The 5,000-nt window shown below is 50.2% G+C and overlaps 14 non-coding genes across 14 annotated transcripts; all 14 read left to right on the forward strand.

The window, feature by feature from the left end:
• The first annotated feature begins 57 nt into the window (after window positions 1-57).
• On the forward strand, window positions 58-139 carry trnal-uag. The gene has a single exon. It is a non-coding gene; the product is annotated as a tRNA-Leu (tRNA).
• A 575-nt stretch (window positions 140-714) lies between these two features.
• trnal-cag lies at window positions 715-796 on the forward strand. The gene has a single exon. It is a non-coding gene; the product is annotated as a tRNA-Leu (tRNA).
• A 138-nt stretch (window positions 797-934) lies between these two features.
• On the forward strand, window positions 935-1,016 carry trnal-uag. Its single transcript has one exon. It is a non-coding gene; the product is annotated as a tRNA-Leu (tRNA).
• Window positions 1,017-1,290: 274 nt separating this feature from the next.
• trnal-aag lies at window positions 1,291-1,371 on the forward strand. The gene has a single exon. It is a non-coding gene; the product is annotated as a tRNA-Leu (tRNA).
• Window positions 1,372-1,855: 484 nt separating this feature from the next.
• Window positions 1,856-1,937, forward strand: trnal-uag. The gene has a single exon. It is a non-coding gene; the product is annotated as a tRNA-Leu (tRNA).
• Window positions 1,938-2,210: 273 nt separating this feature from the next.
• On the forward strand, window positions 2,211-2,292 carry trnal-aag. The gene has a single exon. It is a non-coding gene; the product is annotated as a tRNA-Leu (tRNA).
• A 256-nt stretch (window positions 2,293-2,548) lies between these two features.
• trnal-cag lies at window positions 2,549-2,629 on the forward strand. Its single transcript has one exon. It is a non-coding gene; the product is annotated as a tRNA-Leu (tRNA).
• Window positions 2,630-2,767: 138 nt separating this feature from the next.
• trnal-uag lies at window positions 2,768-2,849 on the forward strand. The gene has a single exon. It is a non-coding gene; the product is annotated as a tRNA-Leu (tRNA).
• Window positions 2,850-3,123: 274 nt separating this feature from the next.
• On the forward strand, window positions 3,124-3,204 carry trnal-aag. Its single transcript has one exon. It is a non-coding gene; the product is annotated as a tRNA-Leu (tRNA).
• Window positions 3,205-3,639: 435 nt separating this feature from the next.
• trnal-uag lies at window positions 3,640-3,721 on the forward strand. The gene has a single exon. It is a non-coding gene; the product is annotated as a tRNA-Leu (tRNA).
• Window positions 3,722-3,993: 272 nt separating this feature from the next.
• trnal-aag lies at window positions 3,994-4,075 on the forward strand. Its single transcript has one exon. It is a non-coding gene; the product is annotated as a tRNA-Leu (tRNA).
• Window positions 4,076-4,310: 235 nt separating this feature from the next.
• Window positions 4,311-4,392, forward strand: trnal-cag. Its single transcript has one exon. It is a non-coding gene; the product is annotated as a tRNA-Leu (tRNA).
• A 138-nt stretch (window positions 4,393-4,530) lies between these two features.
• Window positions 4,531-4,611, forward strand: trnal-uag. The gene has a single exon. It is a non-coding gene; the product is annotated as a tRNA-Leu (tRNA).
• A 274-nt stretch (window positions 4,612-4,885) lies between these two features.
• Window positions 4,886-4,966, forward strand: trnal-aag. The gene has a single exon. It is a non-coding gene; the product is annotated as a tRNA-Leu (tRNA).
• The last annotated feature ends 34 nt before the right edge of the window (window positions 4,967-5,000 follow it).

The following is a 5,000-nucleotide window of genomic DNA, read 5'->3' on the forward strand; positions in this document are numbered from 1 at the left end:
CACACTTAGACCCTTCGATACCTTACGCTGTCATCAAAGACAAGTCACACACGGTAAGGTAGTGTGGCCGAGCGGTCTAAGGCGCTGGATTTAGGCTCCAGTCTCTCAGGAGGCGTGGGTTCGAATCCCACCGCTGCCAGGTGATGCAAGAGTACCGTCTCTTTAAGAGAGGAGGTGGTTTTCGTTTTCCCCCAAGGTTTAGTGCCTTAAAATGCCGTCAGGTTATCGACGACGGACAGTAATCAAGAGGCCTGTGGGATGGGACCCTGAAGATAAATCGCCAGCGTTCACTTGGAAGAGAAACCACTGGTTCGTAACTTGCCCAAGTAAGCAATGTTGTAGTAGTAGTAGTAGGGTTGGTGCCTGGGTTGTAATAGAGATATTCAGTTGCGTGTGAGAGACCCCCAACAGAGCGGTAGTGTGGCGAGCGGTCTAAGGCGCTGGATTAAGGCTCCAGTCTCTCAGGAGGCGTGGGTTTGAATCCCACCACTGCCATCTTTGGAGTTAACCTTGACCAAAGAAGCTTGCCAAAGGAGGAAACAAGTAAGTTTCACAAGTTCTCTTGAAGGTCAGGTCAGGTTGTTGTTGTTGTTGCTGCTGCTGCTGCATTGTGGAATGCATTTCAGAACAACAAAGAGGCAGAAAGTTTTGTGTACGTGGCCCATTGAATCCACCTGATTTCCTCGACACAGAGCGGCAAACTTTTCCGCGTTTGGTAGTGTGGCCGAGCGGTCTAAGGCGCTGGATTCAGGTTCCAGTCTCTCAGGAGGCGTGGGTTCGAATCCCACCGCTGCCAGCAGTCTCTTTCTCTGCTTGCCTGTGCAAGTCACAACCTTTTCACTTAAACCTCCAAAAGCTGTTAGCATCTTTGTTTGGCCACACTTAGACCCTTCGATACCTTACGCTGTCATCAAAGACAAGTCACACACGGTAAGGTAGTGTGGCCGAGCGGTCTAAGGCGCTGGATTTAGGCTCCAGTCTCTCAGGAGGCGTGGGTTCGAATCCCACCGCTGCCAGGTGATGCAAGAGTACCGTCTCTTTAAGAGAGGAGGTGGTTTTCGTTTTTCCCCCAAGGTTTAGTGCCTTAAAATGCCGTCAGGTTATGCGACGGACAGTAATCAAGAGGCCTGTGGGATGGGACCCTGAAGATAAATCGCCAGCGTTCACTTGGAAGAGAAACCACTGGTTCGTAACTTGCCCAAGTAAGCAATGTTGTAGTAGTAGTAGTAGGGTTGGTGCCTGGGTTGTAATAGAGATATTCAGTTGCGTGTGAGAGACCCCCAACAGAGCGGTAGTGTGGCCGGCGGTCTAAGGCGCTGGATTAAGGCTCCAGTCTCTCAGGAGGCGTGGGTTCGAATCCCACCACTGCCATCTTTGGAGTTAACCTTGACCAAAGAAGCTTGCCAAAGGAGGAAATGAAAAAGTTTCACAAGTTCTCTTGAAGGTCAGGCTTTTTCTGTTGTTGTTGTTGTTGTTGTTGTTGTTGTTGTTGTTGTTGTTGTTGTTGTTGTTGTTGTTGCTGCTGCTGCATTGTGGAATGCATTTCAGAACAACAAAGAGGCAGAAAGTTTTGTGTACGTGGCCCATTGAATCCACCTGATTTCCTCGACACAGAGCGGCAAACTTTTCCGCGTTTGGTAGTGTGGCCGGCGGTCTAAGGCGCTGGATTCAGGTTCCAGTCTCTCAGGAGGCGTGGGTTCGAATCCCACCGCTGCCAGCAGTCTCTTTCTCTGCTTGCCTGTGCAAGTCACAACCTTTTCACTTAAACCTCCAAAAGCTGTTAGCATCTTTGTTTGGCCACACTTAGACCCTTCGATACCTTACGCTGTCATCAAAGACAAGTCACACACGGTAAGGTAGTGTGGCCGAGCGGTCTAAGGCGCTGGATTTAGGCTCCAGTCTCTCAGGAGGCGTGGGTTCGAATCCCACCGCTGCCAGGTGATGCAAGAGTACCGTCTCTTTAAGAGAGGAGGTGGTTTTCGTTTTTCCCCAAGGTTTAGTGCCTTAAAATGCCGTCAGGTTATGCGACGGACAGTAATCAAGAGGCCTGTGGGATGGGACCCTGAAGATAAATCGCCAGCGTTCACTTGGAAGAGAAACCACTGGTTCGTAACTTGCCCAAGTAAGCAATGTTGTAGTAGTAGTAGTAGGGTTGGTGCCTGGGTTGTAATAGAGATATTCAGTTGCGTGTGAGAGACCCCCAACAGAGCGGTAGTGTGGCCGAGCGGTCTAAGGCGCTGGATTAAGGCTCCAGTCTCTCAGGAGGCGTGGGTTCGAATCCCACCACTGCCATCTTTGGAGTTAACCTTGACCAAAGAAGCTTGCCAAAGGAGGAAATGAAAAAGTTTCACAAGTTCTCTTGAAGGTCAGGCTTTTCTGTTGCTGTTCTTGTTGTTGTTGTTGTTGTTGAAGGTTGTTGTTGTTGCTGCTGCTGCTGCTGCATTGTGGAATGCATTTCAGAACAACAAAGAGGCAGAAAGTTTTGTGTACGTGGCCCATTGAATCCACCTGATTTCCTCGACACAGAGCGGCAAACTTTTCCGCGTTTGGTAGTGTGGCGAGCGGTCTAAGGCGCTGGATTCAGGTTCCAGTCTCTCAGGAGGCGTGGGTTCGAATCCCACCGCTGCCAGCAGTCTCTTTCTCTGCTTGCCTGTGCAAGTCACAACCTTTTCACTTAAACCTCCAAAAGCTGTTAGCATCTTTGTTTGGCCACACTTAGACCCTTCGATACCTTACGCTGTCATCAAAGACAAGTCACACACGGTAAGGTAGTGTGGCCGAGCGGTCTAAGGCGCTGGATTTAGGCTCCAGTCTCTCAGGAGGCGTGGGTTCGAATCCCACCGCTGCCAGGTGATGCAAGAGTACCGTCTCTTTAAGAGAGGAGGTGGTTTTCGTTTTTCCCCCAAGGTTTAGTGCCTTAAAATGCCGTCAGGTTATGCGACGGACAGTAATCAAGAGGCCTGTGGGATGGGACCCTGAAGATAAATCGCCAGCGTTCACTTGGAAGAGAAACCACTGGTTCGTAACTTGCCCAAGTAAGCAATGTTGTAGTAGTAGTAGTAGGGTTGGTGCCTGGGTTGTAATAGAGATATTCAGTTGCGTGTGAGAGACCCCCAACAGAGCGGTAGTGTGGCGAGCGGTCTAAGGCGCTGGATTAAGGCTCCAGTCTCTCAGGAGGCGTGGGTTCGAATCCCACCACTGCCATCTTTGGAGTTAACCTTGACCAAAGAAGCTTGCCAAAGGAGGAAATGAAAAAGTTTCACAAGTTCTCTTGAAGGTCAGGCTTGTTATTGTTTTTGTTGCTGCTGCTGCTGCATTGTGGAATGCATTTCAGAACAACAAAGAGGCAGAAAGTTTTGTGTACGTGGCCCATTGAATCCACCTGATTTCCTCGACACAGAGCGGCAAACTTTTCCGCGTTTGGTAGTGTGGCCGAGGTCTAAGGCGCTGGATTCAGGTTCCAGTCTCTCAGGAGGCGTGGGTTCAATCCCACCGCTGCCAGCAGTCTCTTTCTCTGCTTGCCTGTGCAAGTCACAACCTTTTCACTTAAACCTCCAAAAGCTGTTAGCATCTTTGTTTGGCCACACTTAGACCCTTCGATACCTTACGCTGTCATCAAAGACAAGTCACACACGGTAAGGTAGTGTGGCCGAGCGGTCTAAGGCGCTGGATTTAGGCTCCAGTCTCTCAGGAGGCGTGGGTTCGAATCCCACCGCTGCCAGGTGATGCAAGAGTACCGTCTCTTTAAGAGAGGAGGTGGTTTTCGTTTTCCCCAAGGTTTAGTGCCTTAAAATGCCGTCAGGTTATGCGACGGACAGTAATCAAGAGGCCTGTGGGATGGGACCCTGAAGATAAATCGCCAGCGTTCACTTGGAAGAGAAACCACTGGTTCGTAACTTGCCCAAGTAAGCAATGTTGTAGTAGTAGTAGTAGGGTTGGTGCCTGGGTTGTAATAGAGATATTCAGTTGCGTGTGAGAGACCCCCAACAGAGCGGTAGTGTGGCCGAGCGGTCTAAGGCGCTGGATTAAGGCTCCAGTCTCTCAGGAGGCGTGGGTTCGAATCCCACCACTGCCATCTTTGGAGTTAACCTTGACCAAAGAAGCTTGCCAAAGGAGGAAATGAACAAGTTTCACAAGTTCTTGTTGTTGTTGTTGGACAAGTTCTCTTGTTCAGGTTGTTGTTGTTGTTGCTGCTGCTGCTGCATTGTGGAATGCATTTCAGAACAACAAAGAGGCAGAAAGTTTTGTGTACGTGGCCCATTGAATCCACCTGATTTCCTCGACACAGAGCGGCAAACTTTTCCGCGTTTGGTAGTGTGGCCGAGCGGTCTAAGGCGCTGGATTCAGGTTCCAGTCTCTCAGGAGGCGTGGGTTCGAATCCCACCGCTGCCAGCAGTCTCTTTCTCTGCTTGCCTGTGCAAGTCACAACCTTTTCACTTAAACCTCCAAAAGCTGTTAGCATCTTTGTTTGGCCACACTTAGACCCTTCGATACCTTACGCTGTCATCAAAGACAAGTCACACACGGTAAGGTAGTGTGGCCGAGCGGTCTAAGCGCTGGATTTAGGCTCCAGTCTCTCAGGAGGCGTGGGTTCGAATCCCACCGCTGCCAGGTGATGCAAGAGTACCGTCTCTTTAAGAGAGGAGGTGGTTTTCGTTTTTCCCCCAAGGTTTAGTGCCTTAAAATGCCGTCAGGTTATGCGACGGACAGTAATCAAGAGGCCTGTGGGATGGGACCCTGAAGATAAATCGCCAGCGTTCACTTGGAAGAGAAACCACTGGTTCGTAACTTGCCCAAGTAAGCAATGTTGTAGTAGTAGTAGTAGGGTTGGTGCCTGGGTTGTAATAGAGATATTCAGTTGCGTGTGAGAGACCCCCAACAGAGCGGTAGTGTGGCGAGCGGTCTAAGGCGCTGGATTAAGGCTCCAGTCTCTCAGGAGGCGTGGGTTCGAATCCCACCACTGCCATCTTTGGAGTTAACCTTGACCAAAGAAGCTTGCC

The sequence above is a fragment of the Polypterus senegalus genome, unplaced genomic scaffold (genome assembly GCF_016835505.1).
Source record: "Polypterus senegalus isolate Bchr_013 unplaced genomic scaffold, ASM1683550v1 scaffold_2450, whole genome shotgun sequence".
NCBI lineage: Eukaryota > Metazoa > Chordata > Cladistia > Polypteriformes > Polypteridae > Polypterus > Polypterus senegalus.